Source organism: Pan troglodytes, chromosome 21, assembly GCF_028858775.2.
Source record: "Pan troglodytes isolate AG18354 chromosome 21, NHGRI_mPanTro3-v2.0_pri, whole genome shotgun sequence".
Taxonomy (NCBI): Eukaryota; Metazoa; Chordata; class Mammalia; order Primates; family Hominidae; genus Pan; species Pan troglodytes.
The window spans coordinates 53,391,834-53,404,996 of NC_072419.2; the positions used below are offsets into that span (position 1 = coordinate 53,391,834).

Consider the following 13,163-nt stretch of genomic DNA (forward strand, 5'->3'; position numbering starts at 1 on the left):
CTGAGGAACAGCATGTGCAAAGGCCCTGAGGCAGGAGCAAGTTTGGCAGATTCAAGGCAGAGTGGAAGAGTAGGTGGTTACTAGAGCACATGAGGCCACTGGAAGACGGTGGCTTTACTCAGAGGGCCAGGGGAAGCCAGTGGGTTTTAAGTGAAAAGCACAGCTCTGATTGTTGTTTTAAAAAGAGCACTCTGGCTGCTGTGTGGACAACAGACATGGGGGACAAGGGAGGCTAGCTGCCTTTATAGTGGCCTAGCACACAGAGGGGCTCCTTGTCTTCCTCCCTCACCGCCCCCCTCTCTTGGTGATGGACTGAAGGTGCCTTGGAAATAAGATAAATGACAACATGCAAATAAAGTGCTGAGCGCAGGAGCAGGTGCATAGTAGACCATCCAACCAGCAAAGCTCTGATAAGAATTATTATTTTGGAGAACTATCTCTTAATCCCTTGGTCCTTGGAAAACCTGGAAGAAATCAGGAAATTGGGGTATAAGGACCAGGTGAAGTGCTAGAGCCCTCAGGTCAGGGGAGCAGTTGTGCCCCCCACCCCAGTCACATGCATGTCCCCCTCCAACCCCCACCACGGATCAGATCAAATGAGGATGGCTAGCATCAGGGTCTGAGTCACTGCCTTAGCTGCCAGTTTTTCCTAAAGCAGATTTCAACCTTGAAATAAATCTCTTAAAATGCCCCTTTTATGATCCCAAAATGAAAACCCCAAATAATATAGCTGACCACTCACTACTTTAAAAAAATGAATGTAATATCCTAACTATAACTTAACGGAAAGAAATAAAAGAAGGTTTATTTTCTTTCTTTCTTTTTTTTTGTTTTTTTTTGTTTTTGAGACGGAGTCTTGCTCTGTGGCCTAGGCGGGAGTGCAGTGGCGCAATCTCGGCTCACTGCAAGCTCCGCCTCCCGGGTTCACGCCATTCTCCTGCCTCAGCCTCCCGAGTAGCTGGGACTACAGGTGCCAGCCATCACGCCCGGCTAATTTTTTTGTATTTTTAGTAGAGATGGGGTTTCACCGTGTTAGCCAGGATGGTCTCGATCTCCTGACCTCGTGATCCACCCACCTCAGCCTCCCAAAGTGCTGGGATTACAAGCGTGAGCCACCGCGCCCGGCCGAGAAGGTTTATTTTCTAAAAATATGTATTTCAGTATGTAAATGATCAGACGTGACCACAATAGAAGACATGACAAAGGAGTCTGATACTACCACCCACTTCTCATTTAAAAGGTTGCATTTCAGAGAACTAGGAAGATCTGGGGCCATTCTCTACTAGAAGTAAAGGAAAATGGAAGAACAGAGATGGGATGGACCATGGGATACAAACAAGTATATTCAGTATTTATCAAAACCATGCAAAGCCCAGGCGCGGTGGCTCACGCCTATAATCCCAACACTTTGGGAGGCCAAAGTAGGCAGATCACCTGAGGTCAGGAGTTCAAGACCAGCCTGGCCAACATGGTGAAACCCCATCTCTACTAAAAATACAAGTATTAGCCGGTGTAGTGGTGGGTGCCTGTAATCCCAGCTACTCAGGGGGCTGAGGCAGGAGAATCACTTGAGCCCGCGAAGCGGAGGTTGCAGTGAGCCGAGATCGCGCCATTGCACTCCAGCCTGGGCTACAAGAGCGAAACTCCATCTCAAGAAAAAAAAAAATCAAAAATACTCTATGTTTACTTCTATAAAGGAGTTAGATTCTAGGCTCAGATCATTAGAAACAGGTTTTTCACAACATGAGTGTTCATCAGGAGATATGAAAGTCACATGGGTTGTGGGACAATTTTTCTTTCTGTACAACTTCCTACAGTGCATTAGAAGACATTAATATCCTTGGCACCCCCAAATACCACTATCCCTCTCAACTATTACAACGAACAAAATGCTTCCCCCACAAATTTCCAAACCACTCTCTAGGCGGAGGTGCCACACCTGCCGAGAACCACTGCCCTAAAACAGATTCATGGATGATATACTCAAAATAACCGCATTTGGCAATTTTATAATTGCATGCTGTGGTGGGCAGACAAATGCCACCCCAAAGATGTCCGCATTCTAGTCCCCAGAATCTGTGGCTGTTAACCTTCTATGGCCAAAGGGACTTTGCAGCTGTGATTATGTGTCCCTAATGTAATCACAAGGGTTTTTATAAAAGGGAGGGTAGTCAAAGTGGGCGGTAGGAGATGTGAGGCCAGAAGCAAGATATTGGAGTGACATGAGGAAGGGGCCACGAGCCCAGGAATGCAGGTGGCCTCTAGCAGCTAACACAAGCAAGGAAACAGTCTTCTCCTCTGAAGCCTTCAAAGGAACGCAGCCCTGCAGACACCTCTCATCTCTAGAACTATTAGAGAATAAGTGTACATTGCTTAAAGCCACTAAGTTTGTGCTAATGTATTATGGCAGCCACAGGAAACTATATCACATGTGTTTATATTCATGGTGACTTTCCATTTATGGTGACTACACCAGGTTTTCTATTTATGATCATGATAACAAGTTTCTTTCTAAACTAAAATGCACTTAGATTTTGTTTTTGTCTTTGAAACAGGGTCTCACTCTGTTGCCCAGGCTGGAGTGCAGTAGCACAATCATAGTTCACTGTCACCTCAACCTCCCAGGCTTGAGCAATCCTCCTGCTAGGACTGCAGGCACACACCACCACTCCCAGCTAATTTTTTAATTTTTTGTAGAGATGAAGTCTTACTATGTTGTCCAGGCTGGTCTTCAGTTCCTGGCCTCAAGCGATCCTCCTGCCTCAGCCTCCCAAAGCACTAGATTATGAGCGTGAGCCACCATGCCCCCAGCGAGGTGTTTTAAAAGGAGGGAGTAGCCAAATTAAAGGAAAATATTAAGTTAATAATAACACAGCTACTCTGTAGCTTGGCAGAACTTGCAAAGGTGTTCCAAGAATGGCCCTAGTTTGGAAAATAACAGGTTAAACTATCGCATGGGAATTTCTCAGCGGGAGAAGTCTTCTGTTGGAAGCTTCTGAATGCTGCTGCTTTTTGTTAGTAATACCTAGGCACCAGGTGTTTTGCAAGACACACCACACACAAATCCTCAGGAGCCCTGGAAAGGACTCACTGCTTATGTTCAGCTGAAGAAACTGAGGCCCAGGGAGAGTGAACATCTCCTTCAAGGTGATGTACCTGGGGAATGGCAGCCCCAGGATTTGAACCTGGGTCCTGCCAACTCCATGGGTGATGCTCTCAACCACTTTGCTTCATGGAGATTCTTGTCTATGGCCACATTCATGGATACCTTGTGAATGATGGAGGCAATTTGTGGTGGCCATTTGGGTGAGTCCCTTGCCCCATTAGGCAATGCTTGTATAAGGGAGAGGTTACTCTTTTCAGACTAGATAATAACCCAGGCCCTTCCATGGACTTGCCTTAAATCACCTTGGGGTGGGGGTAGCAAGAGGTGCCATCAGAAGAGAAGACAGTCTTTCCAAAGTGCTTCCTGGCAAAGCTCAACCATTGCTAAGATGTAAAGAAACACTTGAGCTTGCTCAGCAGGCCTTGTCTATGCTGCAAACACCCGTTTTTGCTTGGAATTGGCACGTTGCATGCTGAGTTAAGAATCTTTTGATTGTAAGCGACAGAAATTCAATGCACATCAGCTTAGGCCAAAAAGGAGAATTTCTTTGTTCATGTCACCAAGATGTCCAAACGTAGACCTAAAGCAAGGTGGGATCCAGGTCCCTAAATATTTTCATATGAATCTGTGTGCACTGTCAGGAAGGCTCTGCCTGTAGGGTGACAGAGATGGCTGCCGGCATCCTTGAGCCTAGTTCTACCAGCTCAGCCACCCCAGGAAAAAAAGGTGCCCCTCCCAGGAGTCATAGCTAAAGTCCTCAGGCCAATGCCCATTGGCTCATAATCATCCTTGAATCAATCACTATGATTCTAGCCAGGGATGGGTTATGAGATCACCCTGAAAGACCCATAATGGGTGTTATTTTTACTAAAAATTATTAACTGCTAATTTACGGATGTGACTGCTCATTCTCAGAGAGATTGGGTATCTCCACAATAGCATGCTGCCTCCTTTGCTAACCGGTTGTTTTTTGAAGGTGTCTAATAAAGACACTGTGTTGGGAATCCCCAAGACCACCTTCGGCCTCAATGATTGACTAGAACTCACAAGGCTCAGAGAAGCTGTTAGACTCACAGTTACAGTTATTACAGTAAAAGGACACAGATTAAAATCAGCAAAGGGAAAAGGCACATGGGGTGAAATCCAGGAAAGACCAGGCACAATCTTCCGGGAGTCCTCTCCCAGGGGAGCACGGACACTCCACCTAATTCTCCCAGCAACAATGTGTGCCAACACATGCCAAGTGTTGCCAACCAGGGAAGCCCACTTGAGCCTTGATGTCCAGGGTCTTATTGGGGGTCAGTGACGTAGGCATGCGACACCTAAGTAACTGACCTCAGCCACTCAGACACCAGCACCCCAGAGCAAAAATAGGCATTCACCATAAACTACATTCTTAGCCTAAACTATCTCAAGTGGAAGTGCATGGTGTGGCCCAAGGGCTTGGAGCTCATGCACCAGGAACTGGCCAAGGGCCAGCCCTGAAGACAGACATTTCTTAAGGAATGTGCAGGGTTTGAGCAACCCAGGCCTGCTGAGTTAACCCTTTCCTGCACAGCCAGCCTCTAAATCTTTATAGCAGACCCCAAATGAAATCAACTAAATGGCTCTTCCCAAGTAAAGACCACCAGATAACGTAGATGTCTGGTGCACTTGGAGATTCCACAGAGGGGACAGCACATCCCTTCTGCCCAGTCATGCAGCTGAGCCATGGAAGGCAGATGCTCCCTCGGAGCAAAAAAGCCATGACGGGGGTGGAGGCCTAACCAGAGGATTATGGAGTCTGGAGTCAGATTAGACCTGAGTTCAGTGCCAACACTGCCTCTTACAAGCTCAGCGACATTGAACAAGCTACACAGTAATAATAGTAACAGTAATAGCAATATCAACAGTAGCTATTATTAAGCTAACATTTATTCAGACCTTGCTCTGTTCCAGGCATGGTTTTAAGCACTTAAACAGTCATTAATTTATTGTTTTTAATTTTTTTTACATTGTCACAGTAAGAAATACATTTTACACTATAACCCACCACATACACACACACAAACACACACACCACAAACACACACACACCCCAACTGAAATAGGTGTTCACCATTGCTGTGTATGATAGATTCTGATAGTTCGTTGTCTATTCTAGGAATTAACAAACTTTTCCTATAAAGGGATAATAAATATTTTAGGATTTCAGCTAGGTCCTGTGGTGACTACTCAACTATGCCACTGTACCATGAAAACAGCCATAAATAAACATTAAGTGATCAAATGGGCACTGCTAGGTTCCAACAAAACTTTATTTACAAAAACAGACAACAGGCCGGGTGCAGTGGCTCACGCCTGTAATCCCAGCACTTTGGGAGGCTGAGGTGGGCGGATCATGAGGTCAGGAGATCAAGACCATCCTGGCTAACATGGTGAAACCCCGTCTCTACTAAAAATACAAAAAATTAGCTGGGCGTGGTGGTGGGCACCTGTAGTCCCAGCTACTTGGGAGGCTGAGGCACAAGAATGGCATGAACCAAGGAGGCGGAGCTTGCAGTGAGCCGAGATCACGCCACTGTACTCCAGCCTGGGCGACAGAGCAAGACTCCATATCAAAAAAAACAAACAAACAAAAAAAAAACAAAAAAACAGACAACAGGCCATAGTTCCATAGTTTGCTGACTCCTGGATTCTATTATATTTCTTCCAGTCTTTTTTTTAATGCTGTTCATTAAACTTTCACTAAAAGGATTATAACCTGCACTTTTACAAAAACGTATTTAATCTTTACAACAATCCTATCAGGTACATAAGCCCATTTTACAGATGAGAAACTGAGACACACTGAAGTTAAGTAACTTGTAAGAAGTGGAACTGGCCTTGATCAGAGGTAGTCTGGCTTAGAGCCCACCTTCTTCACCTGTAAAACAAAGCACTCACTAGAGATTGGCCATTATCATTATCAACATTATTATTAATTATTATTATTATTATTATTCAGCCAGGAGTTAAGTTACGAAGGAACTCATATTTGAATTATGAAGGAACTCAAAATCCCACAGTCACATAAACCAGTTTCAGGATGAAATCGGCATGCCTTCCTTTTGTTCAAAGGGTTGTACAGCTAATTAGTATGTAAATCTCACTTCTTTGAATTGAACACATTTTAGAGTCATCTATTACAAAAGTGCTGCATGCTTGAAACAGAAAGCTTGCAAAATCTGTAATCTCAGCACTTTGTGAGGCTGAGGCAGGAGGATCACTTGAGGCCAAGAATTCAATACCAGCCTGGGCAACATAAGGAGACCCTGTCTCTACCAAAAAAAAAAAAAAAAACTAATTAATTAATCAATTAGCTAGGTATGGTGGTGCAAGCCTATAATCCTAGCTACTCAGGAGGCTGAGGTGTGAGGATCAAGAAGATCAAGGCTGCAGTGAGCTATGGTCATGCCACTGCACTCCAGCCTGGGTGACATAGGTAGACCTGTCTCAAAAAAGAAAAGAAAGAAACAGAAAACTTGGAAAATCCAGGAAAAAAAGTCTTTAATGGATAGAGTTCTGATTCATTAAAACAATTTTTTGGTAAAAATCTATACGTGTTATTTTGAAATGAGAACAGTTACCTCCTAATCTATGTGGACTGGGAAGTAGACTTACAATATGGCATAAATTGGAGAGCTGATAAATTTGAGGATGGTGGAGACACTTGATAGAAAACAACTGTTTAGTCTTAATTAACTATGAATAACTTTGGCATTCACATTTTGAAACTTCCGAGAACCAACATACCATTTTCCTCATTCATGTTTGCTTTACATCAGGTTAATTTTATTTTAAGAAAGATTTTTTTATACTCTTATCCTCTCCCTTTCATCCAAGAAATACAACCATACATCCCAAGATAGTGATCCACAAGGCAGATCTTTGGGCCGCCTATGTGGTGAAAGGCCCCACCATCCTCCTGTAATTCAGAGAACTTTGCCTGTAATTCCAGCACTTTGGGAGGCTGAGGCAAGAGGATCACTTGAACCAAGGAGTTTGAGATTACCCTGGGCCACAGAGCAAGACCCTGTCTCTACACAAAATAAAATATAAGCCAGGTGTGCTAGCACGCGTCTCTAGTCCTAGCTACTTGGGAGGCTGAGGCAGGAGGACTGTTTGAGTCCAGGAGTTCAAGGCTGCAGTGAGCTATGGTCACACCACTGCACCCCAGCCTGGGTGACAGGGGAGACCCTGTCTCAAAAAAATAAAAAAGAACTTCATCAAGAATGCATAATAGTTACGTTACTGAGCTGCCATCCAGGTCCATAGCCTCTCTCCTGAAGGGCAGTTCCAACTCGAAAGCTCTTCACCAGCCTCCCACACAAGTATGCAGAGCCCACCACACCATCATAAAAACTGAACCCGGAGAAATCTGTAGAACATTAGGGCACGCTAAGAAAATCTGCAGCGTCTTTGTCTGATCCGTACATTCGCTGCAAGAGAACCACCTGCAAGTTCTCTAGTCAAACAAAGATGACATTCCATCCACCCCCACCCCTTAGCCCCCAGCATGGTCCTTCCCAGGATGAGTTACACATTGAAGCCTGTTTTGGAAAAACTACCTCCTCTCAGTTCATTCTGGTTTAAATTGATTTTTTTTTTAAAGTAATCCACTTATGCTGTTGCTTGTTTAGGAAATTAACCACTGTTGTTTTTTGTTTTTTAATCCAAAGAATATGTAATGCTTCAGAAAATGGGTTTCATGTAAGTGGCATGTTAAAAGCTTTTGTACCAACTGATGTGGGGTCTTCCTGCTGGGTTTGCAGAAACGATTCTTTGCTTAAAGGCTCAAGGAAGGGGACTGGGGGATTTTGACAATAACCAATGCTTGTGGAGTGCCTGCTGCAGCCCAGGCCTGGGCTAGGTGCTTCCGCACATGCTGTCTGATTTAATCCTCACTGCAATGTTAGGTCTTAGAGGGATCAGGCTGGACTTGAAGGGGTCAGTGGCCCGAAAGAGCATGGTGTGAAAGCTGTCTATTTTAGGCTTTATTTGACTGGGAGAAGTTCTGGGTCAGACAGAGGGTTGCCTCCAAGCTGTCCTCTGTGACTAAAGTCAAGACACCAGGATGGAATATTTATGGTGTATAGTAGGGCTGCATTCAGCAGGCAGCCCAGGATGAAACTGATGGCTTTTGTCTTGTCCTCACTCCAGATGTATTTCACATAAATTAATACTGAGTCCCCACCAATTTTTTTTTTTCTTTTAGTTTCTTGCTCTCTGCAACCCTGGAAAAACATTTCCTACTTGGATAAACTATGCAGCCATAAAAAATGATGAGTTCATGTCCTTTGTAGGGACATGGATGAAATTGGAAATCATCATTCTCAGTAAACTATCACAAGAACAAAAAACTAAACACCGCGTATTCTCACTCAGAGGTGGGAATTGAACAGTGAGAACACATGGACACAGGAAGGGGAACATCACACTCTGGGGACTGTTGTGGGGTGGGGGGAGCGGGGAGGGATAACTTTAGGAGATATACCTAATGCTAAATGACGAGTTAATGGGTGCAGCACACCAGCATGGCACATGTATACATATGTAACTAACCTGCACATTGTGCACATGTACCCTAAAACTTAAAGTATAATAATAATAAAATAAAAATTAAAAAAAAAAGTGTTCTGACCCAGGGCAACACTGTGTTACTTAACTCCTGAGTTAGCCTTGCTTTTCTGAGGCTATTCCAGACTTTTCTGCCTCTGTGCAACTAGTTTTTATCGTGTTTTTTGAAAAGAGGTACCACCTACATAGCTTAAAACAATCTTAAGAAAATCTGAAATAATAAGAATGCTCCAAGAGTAGGTGGGTATTCTAAAGGCTCATCATATAAACATTTGGGTGTCTTCAATTTTTAGAAAAATGTTTAATTACATGATAAGTATTTGAATCCTTTCTCTTTTAAAAAATTCTAGAAGGCTGGGCATGGTGGCTCACGCCTGTAATCCTAGCACTTTGGGAGGCCGAGGTGGGTGGATCACTTGAGCTCAGGAGTTTGAGACCAGCCTGGGCAACATGGTGAAACCCCTGTCTCTACAAAAAAACAAAAAACAAAAAAATTAGCCAGGCGTGGTGGTGCACACCTGTAGTCCCAATTACTTGGGGGCTGAGGCAGGAGGATCACTTGAACCTGGGAGGTCGAGGCTGCAGTGAGCCAAGATTGTGCCACTCTACTCTGGGTGACAAAGTGAGACCCTGTCTCAAAAAAAAAAAAAAATCTAGACTATTCTAGATAACACTGAAGTTCACTTTGACCATCACTTTTAATTCCTGTTCCTTCCTCTCTGCCTTCTAGAAGTAACTGCCTTTCTTTTTGTGTACAGCCTTTCAGATATGTATAAATATGTAAGTGCACGTGGAAAATATAGTAACATTTTATGTGTCTCTAATAGATGGTAATAACATACAGTACATAGTACATAATGCAATCAGAAAACTTTTTTCACTCCAGTGTATTTTTTGATGTGTCCCTGTTAATACATGGAGATCTGGTGCATTTCCTTCCATTGAAATTTCATTTCCCATTGTATGAATAGACCATATTTCATTTTTCAAGTCTCCTTTGAAGTGATAGCTAAATTATTCCCAATCTTTTGCTATTTACTGACAATTCTGTAATGAACATCTTCGATATGTCCCCTTGCTCATGTGTATGAGATTTTCTGTAGGATAGATAATGAAAAGTGGAATTACTGAGTATGTTACCTGTTATTTTTAAATTGTTAATCCAAGAAATATATGCCTATAGTTTAATATTCATAGTTCTACAAAGGAATATATATGGAAAACAGCAGTCCTCAGTGACTGCCCACCACCCTTTTTTCCTGCCCAGGGGCAACAACTCTTGCTGCTGCTTTTAAAAATGTAACCTCCAAATTATTTTTATTTTATTTTATTTTTTTGGTACGGAGTTTCGCTCTTGTTGCCCAGGCTGGAGTGCAGTGGCACAATCTCGGCTCACCACAACCTCCTCCTCCTGGGTTCAAGCGATTCTCCTGCCTCAGCCTCCCGAATAGCTGGGATTACAGGCATGCGCCACCACACCCGGCTAATTTTTGTACTTTTAGTGGAGACGGGGTTTCTCCATGTTGGTCAGGCTGGTCTCGAACTCCTGACCTCAAATGATCTACCCGCCTCGGCCTCCCAAAGCACTGGATTACAGGTGTGAGCCACTGCACCCAGCCTCACTCCCAAATTTCTAAGTAACATCCTTAGGTGCTACTTCTTGATTCTTTATTTTCCCCCCATTGTAGGCATGATCTCTGGCTTCCCAAAATATACTAATTGAGCTCTCTTTTCTCACCCTTGACCCCAACACACACATGCAAACTTTCTCTTCATGTCTTCCCAGTATCAGTCAATCATAACTTGAGCTTTATCAATATGCGGTATTTGCCTTCTTACAACTATATAAATACTTTTCACAGAGAAGTCATTTGGTATGCAATAATTACTTTTCCTTCTCTGTGTGCTGGCCTGGGAGGTGACATCTTTCAGAATAAATCCTTTCAGCAAACAAGTCTGGGTGGCAGCTCCTTCTTGCTTCTTGTCCAGTACATGGAGGGTTGGTAATCAGTGATTAGGTGCACGAATTGCTCCGTCAGAGAGGAGTGTGTGATTGTGCAGAGGTGAAATGCTTTGGATATGAGTAATGCAAAACCTTTTCCCAGGTCACACACGATTCCCTCCTAGGCCCTGAGAAGTTTGTTTTCCTCATTTGCTCTTCATTTTTCACTGAGTACCCTGCCCCATCGACTTCCAGCCAGGACCAAGAGTGCTAAGCTTTGGCTCTCGGGGCCTTGATGAAGTGTTTTGCCTAATGGCTGTGTTCCTGGGCCTGATTCTTCACAGTTGTGTGTGTGAAGCTGAGATCACCAGCTGCATTTTTTTCTTTCTTTTTTTTTAAGGGTCAAGAAGGGTTTATGTCCTTAATTATTTATTTTTATAATAGAAATAATATAGCCTCCAGTGAAAAATTTAAACAGGAAAAGGACTGTATGGAGCAAGGGGACAAGGCCCCTGTCGCTCCTCTCCCAACTCAGCCCCTTTGAGTCCTCAGAAGCAGTGTTGTTCCAGAACCAGATTACCTATGTTCTAATCTCAGCATTTGTTAGCTTGTATGGCCTTGAACAAGTTGCCTAACCTTGTATGCCTCCATTTTCTCATCTAAAAATGGGTGTTTTAGTCCATTTAGTGTTGCTATAATAGAGTACCTGAGGCTGGATAATTTATAAAGAAAAGGGGTTTATTTGACTTATGATTCTGGGGGTCGGCAAGTTCAAGATTGGGTAGCTGTACCTGGTGAGGGCCTCAAGCTGCTTCCATTCATGGTGGAAAGTGGAAGGGGAGTCAACGTGTGCAAAGATCACATGGGGAGAGAGAAAGTCAACTCTTTTAACAACTCACACTCTTGGAAACTAATCTATTCCTGAGAGACTGAGAATTCACTGACTCTCATGGGAAGGCATTAATCTATTCATGACCCAAACACCTCCTACTAGGCCTTACCTCCCAACACTGCCACATTGGAGATCAAATTTCAACACGAGTTGTGGCAGGAACAAACCACATCCAAACCATAGCAATGGAAAAATAATAGTGTTCACCTTACAGAGTTTGGTGGGGATTAAATGAGTTAATACTTATAAAGTGGCACAGAGAAAGCACTTCATAGATATTAGCCAGGAATATTATTAACAGTGTGTTTTATATCCTTCTAGACTAGTGGTTCTTAACCTTGACTGCATATTGAAATCTAGACTAGTGGTTCTTAACCTTGACTGCATATGGAAATCACCTGGGGAGCTTTAAACTTCTTGGTGCCTGGACCCTGCTGTCAGCAATTCTGATTTTATTGGTCTGGAGAGCAGCCTGGGCATCAGGATTTTTAAAGGCTTCTCAGAGCATCACAATATGTATCCAGGGGTGGAAACCATTGTGCTGCATATTTTCCATGTGTATTGGTTAGGATAGGTAAGGGCATGCTGCAGTAACAAACATCCCCAAAATCTCATCTACTTCTCATTTATGATACATCTCCATTGTGGTCAGCTGTATCTCTGCTCCACATCATCTTTATTCTGGAACCCAAGCCAACAGAATATGTGTGGGCATTGGTGAACATAGCTGCCTTCCAGGCTAACAGAATAAATATCCAGAATACTTGCAGCCTTGTGAAGTGAGAAAAGAGAGTGCATGGGGAAGTGTGCACTGGCTCCTAAAAACTTCTGATCAAAAGTGAAACATAACTTTTGCCCACATATCACTGGCCAAAGCAAGTTGCATGGTCCAATTTCTAAGTAACATGCGTATGTGCTCCTTCTTGTAGCACATACAAGAAGTATGTTTTTTCAGTTGTAGGTATGATCTCTTGCTTCCCAAAATAGAAGAATTGAGCTCTCTTTTCTCACCCTTGACCCCATCACACATATGCAAACGTTCTCTTCATGTCCTCCCAATATTAATCAATCATAACCTGAATTGAACAGGGAGGGTATGTGTCAGCGGCTGGATGGTAAATATTTTAGGCTTTGTGGGACACACAGTCTACTCACCTCTGACTTTGTAGTACAGTGTAGACAATACACTGATTTTCTAAAAAATGTAAAAACCATTCTTAACTCATTAGTCATACAAAAACAAGCAGCAGGCCAGGTATGGCGTGGGGGCTGCAGCTTGCCAACCCCTGCTACATGTCCTCCTTTTGCAGGGAGAAGCACCTCAGGGAGGGACCCCAAATATGGGTGAACAGCAGTACAGTCTACCACACTATGTATACAGAAAGGAGGCACTTTCATTGCACAAGTGTGCAAATTCATACGTTATGCTGTGTTGCAGCTTGCTTTTGTTACTTAGTACTGTATCTCTTGATGACAGTTTCATATCAGTAACTCCAGAATGACTTCGTTTGTATAATGGCTGCCTAGTTTTCCCTCCTATGAATGTACCATAGTGCCTTTGTGTTTGTGTGTTTTTATCATTAACCCTCTATTGTTGGATAACAGGGATTTTTTTAAATATCAAG

General features: G+C 43.3%; 1 protein-coding gene across 2 annotated transcripts in view; it reads left to right on the forward strand.

The window, feature by feature from the left end:
- The window catches only part of EYA2 (EYA transcriptional coactivator and phosphatase 2), a 294,449-nt gene that overhangs the window by 235,814 nt on the left and 45,472 nt on the right, over positions 1 to 13,163 (forward strand). The window lies entirely within an intron of this gene.